Here is a 19,714-nt window from a genome sequence, read left to right as displayed (position 1 = left end):
ACTCTCCTGCTACTTCTTCCCAACCTTCTGTAATCACCTCTGTTCTCAAGAGGTTGAAACTGGCACCTTTCTCGGAAGCAGGCAGTGGAATGGCCAGGGCCCTTCCTGAGTTTGGACCGTCAGAGTCAGAGTAAACATCGTTTGCCTGGGGAGACTGCATTTTCCCAGATACCCTCTCAGTCTTTTACTGAGAGCCCCTCCTTTTTCTGTTGGGATTGTATCCGGGAACGGCCTCCCTTTCCTTTGTCTTAGAGTGTGGGTCAGTCTGATTTAAATTTGGTGAATATACGGTGACTGCACCAGGAGCCATGACCTTGGTTTGCACCTGTGTTATTCCACACCTTATTTCAGTGAGTGCGTTGAAATACAAACAGAGTCTTGCTCTTTTTCCTGGTGACTGGAAGAACCTCTTTCTTCTCAGGAACAGTGACCTACTCTAGTGGGGCATTATTCATTCAGTCTGTAAATATTTATCGAGCACCTACTATATTCCAGGAATGCTTCGTGGTGCTGGGCAGAGACCAAAACAAAGTCCTCTTGAACTAACATTTGAAGGACTTCACAGAAGTAGGGTTTTTACAAAATGACCTGACAGAAGTATGCTTAAAGAAATAAATACAACAAGCCCCAAACACAGCAGTTTCCTTCCTCCTACTCTTTTCTCTTGTCTTCTAGTTTTTTTTTTCTCTCTTCATAACCTGAGTCGACAGACTTTCCTCTGTCCCCGTGTCTTACCACAACATCTTTTCTTCTCAGTCTCCTCTTTGTCTCTTCTTTATGTCTGCTTACGTGTTGTCTGTGGAGATGAAGCAGATGAAGCTTAACGCTGCCTCAATCCCAGCTCCGTATTCATTTCCTAGCTCCACCCGCAGTCACCGTATGGTGGATAGATACTGTGTTGTGAACCGGAACCTGGAGGCGAGAGTGGCCCCTGGCCGTGGGGCTTCTGGGTGCCTTGTCATGATCTTGCTGGAGAAATGGGTGGGGACCCGGCCTGTTGTCAGCTCAAAGGGGCTTCGCTCAGGAAGTCTTTCTTTTTGACTCTCTCTTCCCTCTTCCTTTTTCTAATGCGTCTTGGCCAAATAGGAGCTCAGTAAATTTTTGTTTCTTTCCCCTCTCTGTAGGCCCATGCCTCTTTATCTGGGCTTGCCCTAAAAGGGGGCTTGGTCTGGAGTTTCTTGGTTATTGTGCCTTGCTTTATTTCTGTGGGAGCGGCACTATGTCCATGTGTGTTAAATGAACTGGTGCTGGGGGAAGCATTTTCCACCCGTGAAAACTAGGTCCTTCTTTTGTGATGAGGATCTTGCAGCCACGTTGAATACCCAGAATCCTAGAATTTTAGCATTCAGCTCAAATGCAGAGAGCTGACTCTGTGCTGATCAAGTGGTTGGATTTCCAGTGCCCTTGGATTTCTACTCAGTTCTGAGGTTTGCAGGTGCCTCACCAGCCCTGAGCTGATGTCATCCTAAATTAGGTATTTGGGAATGGGGCCAGTGATAACTCCTATGTAGATACAAAGTAGAATCTATGGGATAGATCTTTCCTTTATCGTTCCAGTGATCTTGACCTCTGACTTTATGCCTTACGTCTTGCCATTGGTTCTGTGCTGGATTCTAGCCCGACATCACCCATGCTTAGCACAATAACTGACGGCTGTTGCACACGTACTATGTGTTAGGCTTTGCTTACATCGCTTTCCATACCTCATTTCATTTAATCCCTGAAGCCGGACTGTGCAGTCCAGCCTATTGTCCTCCATGTTGGATGGAGGAGGAGCCCGAGGCTTAGTGAGGTTTGAATAACTTGTTCAGGGTCATGTAACGTGTAATGGGAGGGCCAGGGTTAGAAGCCAAGTCTCTCTGCTACCAGCTTTTAATTTCTTAATTACTCTGCTCCCTGTTTCCTCTCCTGCGCTTCTCTGTTCACCTTGTGTGGGTCCCATGCGAGAACCGAGGACCACACAGGAGTGCTTTGCCCTCCCCTCTTTCTCCCATCGACACCTGCAGCCTGAGCCCTTGAGTGTGTGCTGTGCTCTCCCGACCTCTCACCAGATTCTAAATAGACTCTCAAGGCTGACTTCGCTGACCAGCACTTTCTAGTGGGTTCATTGTTTTTCATGGTTTACTTGGTTTATTACCAGCTAGGGACAGCTTGACATTTACTTTCCTGCCTGCTGGATCCAGACCTCCTCTCACAGTTCTCCGTACTTAGTGAAGACTCCATGACCATATGAACGGACAGAGAGGACATTTCTGGGGATCCATCCTGACGCGATATGTGACAGCAGTGTTTAGAGGCACACTTGAGAATTTGAGGGAAAGGAGAGTGAGGTAGAGCGAGAGGCGTGGCCTTCCCATCTTCTGGTGGGTGATGGTGGGCCGAGCCTGGCCTCGTGAAATCCTTATGCTCTTCAGGGAACTGCCTTCGCCTGGGCCGCTCCTATTATTGGTGCTTCGCATTTTTGTATTACTTTACATTTGCAAAGTGCTTTCCAGTGATTTATTAGCTGTTCTTGTTTTTAATAGCCCCCAGAGGTAAGTTGATATTCAGCCTTCTGAGAACGTAAATGCAGAGAGAAGGCTCATCTCATCAGATATTATTGGATCTGGGGTCAGGACTCTGAACTCCTGGGATAAGGCCATTTGGGGTCACTGCCTCATGAGGATTAATAGGAGATCAAGTGGACTTAACTTCAGCTCCCAGAGTCTCTAAGGCAGGAGCAGAATGATGGCAGCTATTTAAAGAAATTTCACAGAAGCCATTATCAGAGGAGCGGGATTCCAGTCCTAACTGCTGCTGGCCAGCTGTGTTGACCTTGAACCGTCACTTTGCCTCTTTTTGTTTTGGATTCACACTCTGGTCCCTGTAGTTCCAGCATTGTGTTAGATCTAATTCTGTGACTTAGGACTCCTTCTCTGGAAGGAGTCACCAATGAACTGTGTGACAGGGAACAGTGGTGCTATGTATTAAAAAATCGCTCACCTTGGCGAACCATAAGAGACTATGGACTCTGAAAAACAACCTGAGGTTTTGAAGGGGCGGGGGTGGGAGGTTGGGGGAACCAGGTGGTGGGTAATAGGGAGGGCATGTATTGCATGGAGCACTGGATGTTGTGCAAAAACAATGAATACTGTTATGCTGAAAAAATAAATAAAAATTAAAAAAAAAATCGCTCACCTTCCTTTTTCCAGGATGCAAGGACTAACTGACAAGGATATTGCCTTTAGATTCATTTTAAGAAGCATGCAGTCTTCATTCACTCTAAAACCAAGAGTGAGTGGGGCTGCTGGAGGAACATCAGACTGGAGCCAAGACCATCAATCCTGCATCGTATGGGTGTTGTAGAAAGTAATTAGCAGGCTTGATTATCTCACTGGTTCAACACACGTTTTCGGGATGTGATGTAATGCGAGGAAACATTTAGTTGTCAGATTTTAGGGCTGTATCAAATTTATTCTTGCAGGAAAAGTCTAGTTGTCCTGGCAACCTGAAATTGATTTTCTTTTTGCTCTTGTCAGCTGAAATTGGTCCCCTTTGAATCATTCCTCTAATTTAATATAGAGAACTGTATGTCCCCACCTGGTGACCAAATCGTTCTTAATGACAGGTAACCCCAGCAAATGGCTTCTCTTTCATACCTGAGCCAGGAGCTATAGTTTATTGCTGCCTTGCCCCTATGCTGTTCTCTTTGTGCTTATTTATTTGTCTGTGGAGTCAGGGGTAGAAGTAAAGTGGCATCCGGTTAATTAAGAGTTTAATCAGGCCTGTGGAGCAGTGATGTAATTGGCAGCCAATCAGGCCTTTCCTTTCCAGTTACCTCCTGGGTCAGGATGGGATTAGAATGGGCTCCAGGAGGGGGAGCTTTTTTTGGGGGATGCCCAGCTTTGTGTAACCTGGGGAGGGTGATGTCATGGCCCAGATGACAGAGAAAACAACTGTGTGCCTGATTGTCATCTCTATCAAGGGAAGGGACGGTGATCTTCAGACTGGGGAAGGCGGAATCGACATCATTCAGGAGAAACTGATGTCTGTGACGGTGGAGGAGGTCATGTGCGAGCAGGGTGCTCAGCCCACTGATTGCAAAGACTGCAGGCCACACGCACGACGTCTCAGGATATGCAGAGAACTTCCGGTGGTAACCGTGGGACTGCTGCCAGGTATTCTGAGGAAACCTGGAAATCAGCAGAAATGCCAGAAGTGAGAGATGAGGAAATAGATACCAGTCATCAAAAAAATCAGGTATCTGGAGTCCTCAGTCTGCTGACTCTATTGTGATTTCTGGTATCATTTTAGACAAGCTTATTAGACAGGTGATTTGTGAGCCTTTGAAAGGAAACTGTGTCCACGAGGAGCCAAAATGGGGTCACTTAGCTATTTCCCTTTGTGTTTGGGCTAACCGGGTGGTGGATTAGAGGGACATCCCAGATGCAGCGTGGACAGTGCTGGCTTTGGAGTCACATCGTCTGGGTTTACCCAAGGTCCTCTGCTTAGTAGCTACTTGACCTTAGGCAAATTGATGAATTTCTGTGACTCGACTTCCTTTTCTCTAAAATGGGGCTGATGATAGGACTGAGGAGGAACGCCGTGAAGGCTGGAGGAGATCATGCATGGGAAGGGCTTATAGCACCTTGCGTATGTTAAGCATTCAATAAATTTTGTACCATTACTCAGAGTAGGAATACCTTTGAATTTAGTATGGATAAGATGGAGACCTACAAGCTGGAGTATGAAATAGGCAGTGGATGAATTTGTGTATCCATGAATGAGTGCACATATGTTAGTAACGTGGGTAGAGAAAGAGTCCTTTTTGGATAGGGCAACCCTCAAAATTATATTGCAAGGGTGAGGATGCAGAGACCGGGAGAGTCTGAGACCATTTTTTTTTTTGCAACTTACCAAGCCCGTCCTACTCCCCCATCCTTTTTTCTCCCAAGAAGTAACCACCACTAAAATCGTTATGTGTCTAGTTTCCCCCCATAGGTTTCTATTTCTGTAAATACATAGTTATTTTTTTGGTTAAAAAAAACCCTCAAAAATTATTTTTACAAAGTTTACATGCTTTGTTCTTTCTTAAAATACCCGGACTTTCAAAAGAAAAACAGTCACTTGGCGCCGCAGTCCCACATTTGATTTACATTTAACCATCCTTATATCCATAGGCAGAGTGGTACCTGTGCCACTTTCCCTTCTCACTGTGGCCCTTGGGAGACTTCCTTCTTTCTTCTTTTGTAGGTTGCATCCTTATACCTACCTTCTCTTCCTTTCCCGTCAATTCCCTTTCCTTCTCATCTGTTCCCTTTCTTTTCTTCCTCCCTTCCTCCCTACCTTGCTATCTACCTCCCTATCCTGCCTTCCTTTCTTTCTTGTCTTTAGCTTAAATTGGGTCTTAATGACTAGGCATTTACATGATTGGAGAGTCAGGCCCCAGCTACCAGATGCCAACACTGAAATGTCAGTCTCCACCAGTATGCTTTCGTGGGCTTGTTTCCTTGTCTTTTGCATTGGAGGTTGTGATACCGTGGTCCGGCCTGAGAGGTCAGGTTAGGGTGGGTGACACCTGTCTTACGTAGTTTTCTGCCCTGAATGCTGGGTGTTGGGTTGGCTTGCATACATACACGTTCCTTAGGCTTATGGGGGAGTAGGTTTGATTTTGGTGGGCCACCCCTGAGGGCAGTGAGCGGAGAGGCTCTGTGGTGAGACTTGCCATGTGTTGTTCTGGCCTCCCCATGTCCTTAGCATAAGTGACATCCCTGCACAGGGCTCTACCCAGTCTGGCTTCCAGCTGCCTTTCTGCCTGCTCCCTGACTCCCCCCACCCCATCCCCCTCAGGCTCATGCCCTTCACCCCACGGGGAGGGCCTTCTTGCATGGCTAGCTCTGCTGGGCACCTCCCTCCGTACCTAGCTCAAATTCCACCTCCTTAGAAACATCAGCTTTCTCACTGGGAATCATTCCCCCCGCCCCCCCAGTATTCCTTATCCCCTGGTTCATGCTTTCAGTCACATTTTCACAGACCACCTTGGATTTTAATGAGTGGCATCTGCTTCTAAGCTTGGATTTCCAAAGTGCGGGCATCTCCGCCTTTGGAGCCCAGCTCAGTGGCTGGCAGTTTTAGGCACGCCGTAAATATGTGTTGAGTTGGAGTACCAAGGAGGTCTGAGGGGTTGGGAAGCTAACTACAGTCATCCCCAGGAGCGAGAAGGGCCCCTGGGAACTGGTGTCAGAGCATGTGACTTTTATGAACAACTCTTCAGCTTTTCCCTGGGCTCCTTCTTCAGCCTGTGTCTCTAGAGGCAGAGGAAAGGTGGGGCCTGGTGAAGATGCCGGTGACATTCCCAGAGAGACTATGTCCGAATCTTTTCTCCTAGCCCTCGAGTTGTAGAATACAAACCCTTTCTTCTATCGGAAAAGCTCACCTTTTGAAGAGAAGGGAATGGTTTACATGAGGACTCTTGATTTCCTGACTTTGATTATGAACTTTGTTGAAGAAGACATTGCAGGTGTCCCCGTTGGCCTTTATGAAATGGATGGAAAACCCAGCCTCATTTTGTGACTCGGACCTTCGGGAACAGTCCAGGGACAGGCCCTGCTCACATGGTGTGCTTGACAAATCCATTTCCCACCCGCACTGTGGGATCTTAACTCAGTTGCTGCTTGTAAAGCATCTTTCTCTGACTCGCAGTTCAGACTCTGCATGTAGGGCTGAGTGAATATTGGTTTTCAGAGACTCAAGCGCAAATACTCTACAGTTACCGCGCCGTGGATAGGAATTGAGGTGGTACAAGGTAAACGATGCGGGGGAGGGGGAAAAAGAGCACGCCTAGGACCTCTGGTTCTGGTCCTGATCAGCCGGAGGCACGCTGTGTGTTTCCACGTTTGTAAGGTGGGACACTGATAATTATTAGGAAGCGTTCTTGGAGAAAAGAAGCGAGGGGAAGCATGTGGCAAGACACCTGACACATTTCAACAGTAGAGTATCTCAGTGAAGCTGTGGGGATGTGTTGGGAGTTGTTGGGAGATGTCTCCGTTCATGAGCCTGGGCTCCCAACAGCCATTGTTATTGGGACAATTTATAGAACTTCAGTGACGCTAAGGTACCAAGCCTCTTGGAGTCGCAGTTTAAATGGATTTTATTTTCAGGTAAATGTGCCTTGCCTGCTAAGTTACAAAGATTTGAGAATGTCTGTAGAAGGTCTACCATAGTGGTCTGTCTCAGCACCTGGGCTAGGGACTGATGCTCATCACTGCCCTCTGACTTCTCTGGAAGAATCCTGCGCTCTGTGGTGGACATGCCTCAGGGGTGGTGACTGAAATTCCCCTCTGTGATCCTGTTTCATCCCTTTCTGTCTTGAAACCAGACCCATAGACTAGACCTCGTTACGGTGTGGAAGGATACAGACCGTAGCCTGTGTGGACAGTGCAGCCTGGTGGTGGAGGGTGTTTAAAAGATCTTCCCCATGAGGAGCTGTTGAGGAGTCAGCAGTATTTGACCCAGAGAAAGGTGGCTTGGGGATGGGAAGGGACAGGAGGACTGAGATTGGTGATGGAGGGAAGAGTGGGTACTTGTCCAGTGTGGAGGAGGCCAGGCCCGACCCAGGATGGTGGCAGGTGGCAGGTGAGGAGGGAGAAGTGGGGCTGGTGGGAGGGGCAGAGTAGAAGGAGGGGGATGGGCCCTTGGAGGCCCCAGCCAGAGGTGGAGGTCTCTGCTCGGAGTGCAGGGCGCTACCTGAACTCATGAACTGCTAGTGGGTAGCTGAGGTGCTTTGCAGGGTAAGAAAGATAGGGGCTCTCTGTGGTCACCATCCCTCCAGGTAAATGAAGGGATGGTTTCGTGTGTGTGTGTGTGCACGCCTGTGCCTGCATGCGTGTGCGTGAATGTGTATCGGTAAGAGGACCAGAGAGGTCGGGGACTTACCCAAGGGTGTACAGCTAGGAAACAGCATTCATTTGCTTAAAGAGCTGACTTTAGTAATGACTGAGAGCGACTGAAATGGGCAGGGGGAGCCTGTAGGGAAAGAACCTTGGCCCCATTTCCTGCTCCCCCCCAGGCCGGTCGTGAGTAGGAGTTGTTAAGTTTCACTGTTTGATGCATCACCTCCTCTGCTTTCCCAGAAGTTATTCCTCGAAGGATGACTCGAATCGTGACTCTGTTGGGAGATGTCTCCGTTCAGAGAGGACCTTCTGCTCTGGTTGTTTACTAAAGAAATGGTGGCCCCAGCCGATCACGGGCATCAGAAGCAGGTGGAAAGAAGAGGGCATCTGGGGCCAGGGGTCTGGGTCTGAGTGCTGGCCCTGCTTTTAGAGACTGTGAGAACTGGGCAAGTGCAAATACTTCTTATCGCCTTGGCTTTTTCCTCCTGTAAATCGGGGGAGAATGATTTCTACTTGATAAATTTGTTGCCACAGTGCTTTGCCAATTGTGGTGTTAGTCGTGGTGCAATAAAGATGAAGGGATATTTAGCCTTGGGTCTCATTTCTGTGCATGTGACCTAGTGGGGGAGGGTGGGGTGGGGAATTGTTCAGCATGGTGGTTCATGACTGTAGAGTCTGTTGACTACTTGGTCCCCCCTGCCTGGGCTAGCCACCCTACCACCAGTCCCCTGAGCCCCAGCCATGGGCTAGAGGATCTCTGAGCTCCTGTGTTACCTTGGGAGAATTTCTGAACACCTAGGCCTTTATTCTTTCATCTGCAAAAGTAGGAAACTGCTTAGTTTCACCTGCATTATAAGGGTTCACTGAAGAAAGGGATATGAAGATCCTTTGTAAGTTCCATTGAACTCTTTGTATTTTGGGAGCCCATTTTCTCTCTCTTCTCCCTTCCTCCAGGGCCTTGGGCAAGGGACCTCTTTGGTCTTGAAAAGAGAAACTGGTACAGAGGCAGAAACGGGCCTTAGATAGGGGGAAATGACTTTTCAAGGCCTGGGACCTTTGCCCGGTTTTTCACAGCATGCCAGATTCCACTCTGCACTGTGAGCCTGACTTGTCCTTTCCTCAGACCGAACCAGAGGGAGACAGAAGCTTCTGGAAGGGCTTCAGCTCTTTGAAGCCGGGACAGTGGTGGGAGAAGTCTCTGGTGTGGCTACTGCTGAATGTGTTGAGTTCCCACTTACCTCCCTGTTTGTCCAGTGGTGACTAGTTACTTGAGTATTTGGGTTTTGGGTGAGTCAACAGGCCCGTGACCCAGAGGACGTGTGGTGTGCTGGAATTAGTCAGAGGGCATAACTGCCCTCTGTACTCTGCATGGATGAGAAAGCTCTCTCTGATCCTCAGTTCCCTTGCCCATAGAATAAGGTTTTCTCTTTTACTGATTCACAGTGTTCATATGGAAGTGAATAGACGGAGGGCTTTTTTCTTTTTTTTAATAATATTGCGATATTTAGATGTCACTGGTGTCTGCCACTTAAGCCAGGTGGCTGACTTCTCTTCTTTGCTCCCAGCCAGAGGATTAAAAGAAAACCGGTTAAGTTCCCAAGTACTGTTGGTAAACAGTCCAGTCTTTTTTATATTTGGCATCTGAGGTCTCTGAATTTAAACCTGGACTATTTCAGATATATATTGGGGATACGTGGTAAGAGGGGATAGTGTAAATCAAAGCACAGGTTTAAGGATTTCAGGTTCTCACCTGCCTTCTCTCTACCTTGGCTTATGATGATACTCAGTTCTTCCTAGACACAGGGGCTTTGATCTCCCCTTTTTCATGTAAAGAAAGGTACAGAGACTTGATTTTTGGGCTCCAGATGGTCCCTATTTAAGGAACTGAGGCCTGGCAAGGTCACTGATTGAGGAAATGGCAAAAATGAAGACGAGAGCCTGGTTCTTGGGACCCTCCATTCCTTGCGCATTCTGAGGCGTCGTTCTTCCCCCTCTTTCAGGTGTGGAGAGCAGCAGATGGTTTGACAAATGGTTCTTGTTGCTGTCAAATCTGCCTTCTCTTCTGTCTCTGCCACAGTTCTTACCTTCCCTTTTTGGGGGGATTAGGTGGAGCGGGCAGAGAGGGAGGGAGGTGGTGGATGGAGGAAGAAAAAGATTTTATCGCCTGGTTCTTTATGTGGCTGAGATGACCAGTAAGTTCTCGCTTCTCTGTCAAGAAGCAAAGCTGAGGCAATGAGTAATCGTCACCTTGAATTTAAAGCACATAAAGGCCCAGACATGGCAGGCTGTGTGAGGAGACAACATTGATTTCATATATATTCATCTTTTAAAAAAAACATGTTTAAGATGCCATATCCATAAATACTAATAAGGCTGTCTGATTCCAATTTTCAGGTGAGATTAGCATTTTATTGAGTATTTTATCTGTCAGATTCAATACTCGATGTACCATCCTCCCAGGCTTATTAGCATAATTGCTGTGCTTAAGCAACAATAAAAAATTCAGCAATAAAATAGCAGTTAGTGCAGGCAATTTGTTATCAAAAGCTTTTACTTAAGGACAGCTCCAGCCTGCATTCATTATCAAGTTAGGGTTATAATTTATTTTTATTTGGAAAAACAAAAAGGGGGGGAAGATTCTGCTTTTTTGTTTTGGAAATAATACAGAATTAAGAAGCAGTGCCTCTTCAGAACATGGTCTGGATCCCTTCTTCCTTTGCTGATAGCAGCCTGTGAGAGGGTTAGACTCTCCTGTGAGGCTCATTGGCTCAAGAAGTCACTCTCCTCGGCATTGGGAGAAACGGGTAGTAACGCCTGTGTATGTTCGCGTGGGTTTCTAAATCGCTCTCAGGGCTCCTTTGTCACTCACGTCTCACACCAGTCCTGGCAGGGCCCCATTCTGAGCGTAGAAGAGCTGAAATGCTGTGTCCAGATGAGGCAGCAGACCGGCAGAGCCCCGCTGCGAGACCCCGCCTTTCAGCCCCCAGACCCTGCTCAGCATTGCGACCCTTTGCACTGTTGCCCAAACATCCTGGTGTGGGGGCTCTTTCTCCTGGTCTGTAGGGGGTGGTTTCATCCCATCTCTTTTCCATGGATGCACACGTGTGCGTGTGTATACCTGTATGCGCACACATGCCTGTACACGCACACACGTGCACGTCTATACACGCACCCATCTGTGTACACATAGGTCCTACGTGCACCTTCACACACATCTGTACATGTACACACCTGCACACATGCACAGCATACACACATGCACACACACCCCTATACGTATACATATCTGTCCACATACATAGCAAATCCCCCCCCCCACCGGATTTAATGATGTGTACTCGCAGCTGTTTTTCCTTTGAGGTCCTGGTTAAAGCAATTCTGCCATGCGAATTTTCTCATGATGACAAATGTCTTCCATTTCTGGCATTTACAGTCCCTGTCTCTCCCATTCTCTCTTTCTCTCACTGGTGACTGATTCCGGAAAGCACTTGGGATTACCATCTGTGAAGGACCGGGTACAAAATAATGCTTTTATAAGTAACGTGGCCGTCTTTGTAGAGAAGACAGAGATAAGATTGAAAAGGGTGGAGATTGGGAGATCACTTTTCTTTATTCTTGTGGAATGTATCAGAAATAAGTAAGAACATTAAATTGTGGCTCCTTAGTGTGTCTTAGGCTTCAATTATGGATAATGATTTTAAAACTGAAGATAAAATTTGGGGTGAAAATGGATATCTGAAGCTACCAAACTTTCAGAGAAGCCATCTCAGCATCCTAGATTTTCTTTCCTTCCTAAGTTCAGAGAAAGAGCATAGAATCAGTGAGTCTGAACGTCCCAAGTGTGCAGGGTGCTGTGTGGCTATGGGGCTGTGAGACTCAGGATGTATTTAGGCTGTTAGGATATTAACGATAAATGAATAGCGTTTTTGTTTTTGAGCAGCTGTTATATGACAGGAACTGTAGTAGGAATTTTTCTGATTGTCCCATTTGATCTTAATGTTTCCTTCAATTATTCATTGGATTAATTTTTGTTGAGCCCTTACATGGCCCATCATTGTTCTAGTGTTTTAAGTGCATCATCTCATTTAATTTTTATAAGAATATTATGAGATGATGGGCAGGCACAGTTAGCATTGTTTTCACTGGTTAGATGAGGAAACCGAGACTCAGAGAGGCTGGGTCATTTACCCAGTCTCACAGCTAGCAACTGGTGGAAACTCTCTGGTTCTCCTATCTCCTCAGTCCCTGTTCTTTCTGTTGCACCACTTGGCAAGACATGCGTGAGCAGGTGGGTAGCCATACTGATGATGAAGGCTATGGAGTTACTTGATGTCAGGGCTGGTACAGAACCTAGATATTCATAAGGAGCACTAAACTTGAAATTGGACAGGGGTTCAAATCCTTGTGTACTTCTTAGGGTTTGTAAAATACGTTGGTTGAATGACCTCTTGGAGTCTCAGTGTTTTCTTTTGACTTAGGGATGATAAAATCTCTCTCCCAATGTCATTGTGAGAATAAATTGGAAAACGTAGGGGAGAGTCTCCTAAGGTGCTTGGTTCACGGTGGTTGTTCAGTCCGCGCTGGGAGTGCCCACGAACAGGCAGTGATGAACACATAGGGTAGCCTGGGACATAGGAGTTGCACTTGGGCAGCCACTAATGACCTTGGAAAAGTTTTTGGCTTCTCCACCCTTGACCTTTGCTTATATGCTGATGTAGTTGGGAGGGTAAACTTCAGATGGTAGAGTACGGGGCGTGGGAGTGGAATGCGTCCGCGTCCTTAATGGAGCTGCTTCCTGGAGAGCTGCTGTGTGGCCACCGAGGGTCACTTTGCTGGTAAAAGATGGCTAGTAGGGGGCTATTTTCCCTGTGTCATGCAGGCAGGTTCCACCCTCCCTCAGTCTGCATGTGCCTGGCTCCTGTCCTCACAGCCATCTCCCATTTTCCTTCTCTGTAGAAAGCACTGATATCTTGGGGCTGCTCTTCCTGAGACCATTTCTCCTGTACCCAAAGGAGGTGAGTAGGGACATTTGTCTACCATTTTTTGAAAGGTGATCCATACTGGTTTTTTTTTCTTTAAGATTTTTATTTATTTGAGAGTGAGAGAGCGAGAGCATGAGTGGGGGGCGGGCAGGGCAGAGAGACAGGGAGAACCAGGCTCCCTGCGATGTGGGACTCGTTCTCAGGACTCTGAGACCATGACCGCAGTCATAGTCAGAAGAAGCTTCACTGACTGAGCCACCCAGGTTCCCCTGGAGGGTGATACACTCTTAATATATTTCGCTTCCCTTCAAAAAATAAGAATGTACTCAAAGACACTTAATGTTAAAGTTATGCTACTAAGGATATCTCTTAAGACAGAAGATTTTTGAGGATCATTTGCTTTTTTGGGCTTGTTGTCCTAAGTAGTGCTTTTCCTTACAAAGCATGCATGTGTGTGTCTGTGTGCGTGTGTGTGAAGCTTCCAGCAATTGGTAAGGTTAATTTTGGGGGTGTTTCTTTGGCTTATTCAAAATAGAAACAGAAGGGCAAAAGTTTTTGTTCATGTCATTTAAAAATGTCTTTATAGGAAAGGATGTTAAGATAATACCTCACATTGTGTGTGGAGTTTGTGGTTCTCACAGTCACTGAAAACACATTTTCTTATGCGCACCTTATGGTGTCCCTGTGAAGTGGGCAAGGGAGACCTTATTGTTTCCCTCTTGGAGATGATGTAACTGAGGTTCAGAGAGATGGAGTGAGTTTCCTTAAAGCAGTGGTGGATGAGAATCCTGAATCACTGACTCTGGGGTGTCTTTCTGCTTCACCACCCGGATTTGGGTGTAATGAGATCATTCTTACCAAGCGCTACCCAGATTAGATAGAGATGTAATAAATCTGAAAAAATTTGCCTTTCTCTTCCTTTTTTCTTTTGGTTAAAAAGTTAACTGTGATTTGATATGATTCGTTTCTCCCCAAGTAGAAATAATGATGAATCTGTAGAATTTTTGTAAACTAGCATGTGCTTTTCAGAAATCAAATGTCAAAGTATTTCCTGAAACTTGCTTTAATGAACCGGAGAGGTGAAGGTAAAAGTCTTCTTTTGCGTGAGTTAATTAGGAAACAGGATGTGAGAACTTGCTGTGGGAATTTAAAGAGGAATACTTATACTGATGTGCATACTCGATCAGTATATTCTGGAGGGTTTATGCTGGTAGAAGTTTTAAGTGAAAGAAGCTTTCATTAAGTAGATCCGCTGTTGTTGGTCTGCATGAAAACCTAATCTGTTCCCTGAGTTGGCTCCAAAAGGGGTAAACCTGTCTACACTCCAAAAAACAGAAGCATGAGTTGGGCTTTTAGTTTTGATTGCGAGGTGCCTTTATCTGAAAGCTCGAGTGTGTTCTCCCAGTACAGAACAGAGTGATGCAGGAAGCTCTTGAGTTTCTTAAAGACTTGAGTCAGTGTGGCCCTCACCTGGGACATGGGAAGGACTGAGTTTTCTTTGGCAAATGTCTTTGAGTCCCTCAGACACATGGCATCAAGTAAGTCCAGGGCTATATTATTAGCCTCATGCATTAGAGTATGGGTTAGAGTACATGTATTTTGGAAACCTGTTACTTTTCTGCACACTGCATGGTTTCTTAGACAGCAACTTCTGGGTGGCTTATCAGACTCCTGATAGTGTCCTGGCTGCTTAAGAAAGAGGCAGAAAGTTTCAGTTTGGATAGATGACTCTCTCTACTTCTGATCTCTGATGGCTTTCTAAGTCCACATGATCTGGTAATGTTACTGATGGGGGTACTGAAATTGACTCTGACTTATACCCCAGCTTGTACGTTTTCAGGAAACACATCTATGAATGCTCGACATTCATGAAAATCTGCCATCTCCTCTTGTCAGAGAATAATTAGCTCCCACAAGGTTAGCAGTGAAATCGCTAGCACAGCAGGTAAGACAGAGCAAGCCAATGGTCCCCTTCTCTGAATTTCTCTTGCAGCTTTAATTCTGTTCCATCTGACATGAATCTGTCCTTTGTGTGTTGGTTTGGTCTTTTCTGCTAGATTCTGCACTCCTGGAAAGCTGGGGTTATATCTTATTAATCACCATGAGTGTGCCTGGCACACAGTAGGTGCTTGTTACTAAGTAGTGGGGTCAGATCTGAAGAAGGGGAGAAAAAGGTGGTTATTTTTGCTAGAGAGAGAGTCTGAGTGCTGCTGCTCGAGTGCATTCCAAGCTTTGCTTGGAGCCTAGGGGAAGTCAGAGGTACTGACAGCATAGTTCCTTGTGTAGGGAGCCACAATGTAGCTGTATGTGTCCGTGAGAACACCTCCCAAACTGTGAAACGATGCACAGGTGGGTTGTCCTGGTGAGCTTCCCGAGCAGGTTGGCTTATGCTGCAAGGCTCTGCCACCCGCTGCCACATTTGAGAAGTCCCTCCCACGGGGTCATTTCCTTTACATGTGTGAAGGGATAATCTTGAATGGATCGTTGAGGGGATAAGGAGATGACCTGTCCAATGGAGTGCTAAGTAATTCACTCTTCTGATGTAGATGGGGGTCTGTTTTATTTTTAGAGGATAGATTGCTGAATGGGTAAGCGAAATGTGGTATGTCTGTATAACAGAATAGTATTCAGCAATGAAAAGGAGTAAAGTCCTGATACATAAACTGCCAGTTGAATGAATCCTGAAAACATGGTAAGTAAAGGAAGTTACCAAAGACGACATATTATATGATTCCCAGTTATAGGAAATGTCCATCATAGGCAAATCCATAGGGTTTATAGAGATAGAAGTAGATGAGTGTTTGTCCACAGGGGTGGGGTGGGTCCCGGGGAGAGGCTCCTGATGGGTATGAGTTTCTTTCTGGGGCAGTACAAATGTTCTTATATTACATTGTGATGTGATCATCATTGTACAACTCTGTGAATATGTATACAAAAACCGAATTACAGATTTTATTATTATTATTTCTTAAAGACTTTATTCATTTGCCAGGGAGACAGAGAGAGCACACAAGCAGGCGGAGCAGCAGGCAGGCAGAGAGAGAAGCAGGCTCTCCTCTGAGCAAGGAGCCTGATGTGGGGCTCCATCCCAGGACCCTGAAGGCAGTGGCTTAACCAACTGAGCCACCCAGGCATCCCAATGAATTACAGATTTTAAATGGATGAATTATATGGCTTGTGAATGGTATTTCAGTTAAAGCTGTTAAGAAGTAAGTCAGTTGCTTCTCAGTCTACAATCTCTGAGGGTTGTTTCAGTGAACCAAAGAGGGAGGGCGGAGTTTTAAATTCATCTTGATTTGTTTGGGGCCCAGAAGTAGTGCTTCCTCAACAATGGTGACCACGCCTAAGGAAAACCTGGTAACACCCAGAGCTGCCAAACTGGGAATCTGTTCCCCTCCCCCACAAATCCATGCACAGTCTTTTCAGGAGCTTTAAAATTTTATACTTCCAGAAATGTTGATTAGTGAGATATCCGATAAGAAATAACAGGGTACTGACAGCCCTGATTGTATAAATAGGCGTTTGGGATTGTGTTCATGGTTCGCTTGTCAGTACAAGAGAGATGTGTGATTATGTTGAATGATGGTTAATTTCCTTATCCACCTATTTTAAAAATAAAGACGTATGCCTGGAAGACAGGTGCCGGGGAAAGAAGGAACCCTGTGGCTTTGATAAGGAACCCTGGGCAGGAACGAGATTGGGTTTGGGAGTAGGAATTTGAGTCCTGGTGGAGGTCAGGATGCAGCTTATGAGCTAGGGAACTGCAGCTGTGCCTCAAGGAACGTTTTTCACCTACTCTAGCTTTGTGTTTGTCGGGATGGCTTCTCCCCCCTCCTCCTTCCAGTTCACCGTTCCCTGCCCTAGGACTAACTTAGTGTGTTCACCAGGTTAGAAGAACAGGGAGTGGATGTGCCAAGACGCTGGAGGGAAGTGGCGCTTTCTAGCTTTGTATGGGAACAGTTCAGATACAAACACTTCTCTTTGATTAAGTATCCGGTGAAACCAATTCACATGAACTCCAATTAAACTTTAATGAACAAGTGGGTGTATTAATATCAGCTGAGTAATGCAGGCAGCACAGATTCCAGTAAGTGACTCACTTCTCTGAGCCGCTCATCCCCCCATGCTCGGTTGGAGTTACTAGAAAGCTTCCAGCTCTGTTCGAGCGGGTCTGGTGTGGGCCTTCCAGTTCTTGCAGTCTTCGGGCTTGTTGTAAATCTAGTGACACAGCCGCAGTCATCCAGGCCTCTGTTTCCAGAGTGAGGCCTGGGGATTGCGGGGGAGACTTGCTCACTTTCGTGGACTAGTGACCATATGGACTTTTATTTTTCTCCGTCATCTTTTTTTTTTTTTTTTTTAAAGTGGGACTTCTTTTTCTCCTTTAACCCAGGGGCTGTATGGCTGAACATCAAGGCAGTGAGGGCAGAACCCGTGGTTTTGAGCTAACCTGGGCCCCCTGGTTCTCACTTCCTGGCCCTGCCTGCTCTTCTGCCTCACCTCTACAAGCATGCCCATAGCCTCACCACAGATGGCAAGATGCATTTAGATGGGTGAGCCTTTTTGAGCATGGGTCCTGTTCCTTCTAGAGAATAACTGTATCTACTTCCTGTATCTACTTATTAAACCAGATAATGTATAATGCCCTTAGTTTCATGCCCTGGGAGTCGTAAGTTTTTAGTCAACGTTAGTTAACCTGTGCCAAAGATTGAGGCCGTGGAGATGAAGAGAGATCAGCTCTTGTCCATGAAGGAACGTAGACCCTCCTAGAGATGTGTCTTCTACTTAAAAATGGCTTTGTAATTACAGTGTCAAAGACCGAAAGCCCAGAAGAGAGAATGCACAGAGAATGAAGAGATCCCTGAGGTTGGCTACGTCTTAGGTAGGGGGCAGGGCAGGGGCTGAGCAGGGTTCAGGAAGGTACTTTGTGGATGAACGAAAAGCATGGGTCCCCATGGGCACTTGCACAGTGCGGTGCCGTCGGTATGGTTACAGTAGGTGATACATTGGGCCTGAGGAGGTTAATGGAGACTGAACTTAGCCTCTGCCTTGGCACCCGAGCCTCAGTCCCAGCTTTCTTTGCTGCTTTGCCTCCTGTCCTTTTGTCCCCATCTAAAACCTAGTTGAAAGTAATGCATCGGTCAGGCAGCTGGAGATAAAGATTCGGTTGTATAATGGGCTTTATGTCTGCAGCATTCCTGAATCAGAGTTTCTTTCTGATAACCCCTGCATGTGATTGCTCCCCATTAGGGCGTGATGCCTATACAATCCATGACCTTGAGCAGGGGGAAGTATATGCTTCCAGCACCAGGGTTAAATCCCAAGCTTAAGGGGAAGGGTCCCCCTGGAGGGGAGGCCTGCTTGAAAAGGCCAAAAGGGAGGTAGAACAGTGCTATGCCAACCCCAGGCTCCTCGACCCCAACTCTTACCTGCCTCCCAACATGGTTTCTTCTGGGGAAATGGGTAGGACAGGGCCATAGTGTGGGAAGGAGGGACAACTTTCTCAGCAGAGAACACTGTAATGCCTTCTGTAATTGAGGTTGCTTGATTGGCCTGGGGACACCAGCTGAAGGACACACGTAGATCACTCAGACTGGAGTAAGCAGGTCTTGGGTCGTGTCGTCAGGGTCTGTGGTGGGAGAATCAGCGCCCGTATGGGAAATAGCGACCGCAGTCAACACTGGATTCTTTGCTTCCCTCCCAGGCTGCTTCTTGAGAGATTGTTACAGGATAAAGAAATCCATGAGGTGAAGGCATAAATTCCATCATGATAGTAGAGGTGGGAGAGTCTCATCAAACAGATAAATTCCATGTTTGGAATTTTGGATAAAGCAGAAGGGATTCTTGCAAATCGGAAATTGAATAGGCTGATGATGTAAATTAGGAACTCTGTGCTGCTTCTAGAAAACAAAGGAATGTATATTAGGTTTTAAAAATTACAGGTCAGTAGTTAATTTAGCAATTACAGCTAGGTGTTTCATTATTTGAGAACTCTCTGGGATGTTATTATTATTTTTAATATTTTATTTATTTGACAGACAGAGATCACAAGTAGGCAGAGAGGCAGACAGAGAGAGAGAGAGAGAGAGGAGGAAGCAGGCTCTCTGCTCAGAGAGCCTGATGCGGGGCTCGATCCCAGGACCCCGGGATCATGACCTGAGCCGAAGGCAAAGGCTTTAACCCACTGAGTCACCCAGGCGCCCCGGGACGTTATTTTTTTTACATACTGCAGAGAAGAGTTTGTTATTTCGTTTTACAAATGAAGAAGCAGTAGACAGATATAAAGGTCATTATCTCAGGACACTTGGACCACGTTTCATGAACTACCTTATTCCTTTGGTTTATAATGGAGATTTCATATGGAAGTGAAACAGTAGGATTTGCTTATAGGGAGTCCTGAGATGACTGAATTACACTTGGTTTCGATATCCAGAGAAACCAGGGAGATGTAACTAGTTAAGTTCTCTATCTTGTTTAGCTGAGGAGGCTTGTCATAGCAATTTGGTAGCCGTGATGGATTATACAACTTTGATTTGGGGGCCCTTGACAAATTCCTTCCAATTCAGGCTCTGTTCTGAGCCTGTTGTTTTCAACAACGTGCAGGCCGTATGCAACCGATATGTTTCCTACCTTTACCTCCTGCCATTTTTTTTCAAGATCACAAACTGCATATATTGTGTAGATTGCTTAACCAGCATGCCGAAGGTGAACGCCTTTTTTGTAAACCTGTCCCTGCCTAACCTAAATCCTGCCCCAGTCTCCCTGTTTACCTCATTCCTGGGCCCCTAAGTGGATCCTCTTTTCTGGAGATGTTTGACAGATGACCCTGCTCTTCTCTTGGAGGCCACTTTCTGGCACCTCGAG

At 46.3% G+C, this 19,714-nt stretch overlaps 1 protein-coding gene across 19 annotated transcripts in view; it reads left to right on the top strand.

Annotated features, from left to right (window-relative positions):
* LOC123940120 (LIM domain containing preferred translocation partner in lipoma) overlaps positions 1-19,714 on the top strand; it is a 660,801-nt gene that overhangs the window by 107,230 nt on the left and 533,857 nt on the right. The window contains exon 3 of one of the 19 annotated variants that reach the window (XM_046002576.1): positions 12,828-12,886. The exons of the other annotated variants lie outside the window; for them this stretch is intronic. The gene's annotated coding sequence lies outside the window, so the exon portion shown is untranslated. The remainder of the gene's footprint in view (positions 1-12,827; positions 12,887-19,714) is intronic. 19 annotated transcript variants of the gene reach the window in all.

Source organism: Meles meles, chromosome 4 (genome assembly GCF_922984935.1).
Source record: "Meles meles chromosome 4, mMelMel3.1 paternal haplotype, whole genome shotgun sequence".
In the NCBI taxonomy this organism is placed as follows: Eukaryota; Metazoa; Chordata; class Mammalia; order Carnivora; family Mustelidae; genus Meles; species Meles meles.
This window is presented reverse-complemented; position numbering and strand designations above follow the sequence as displayed.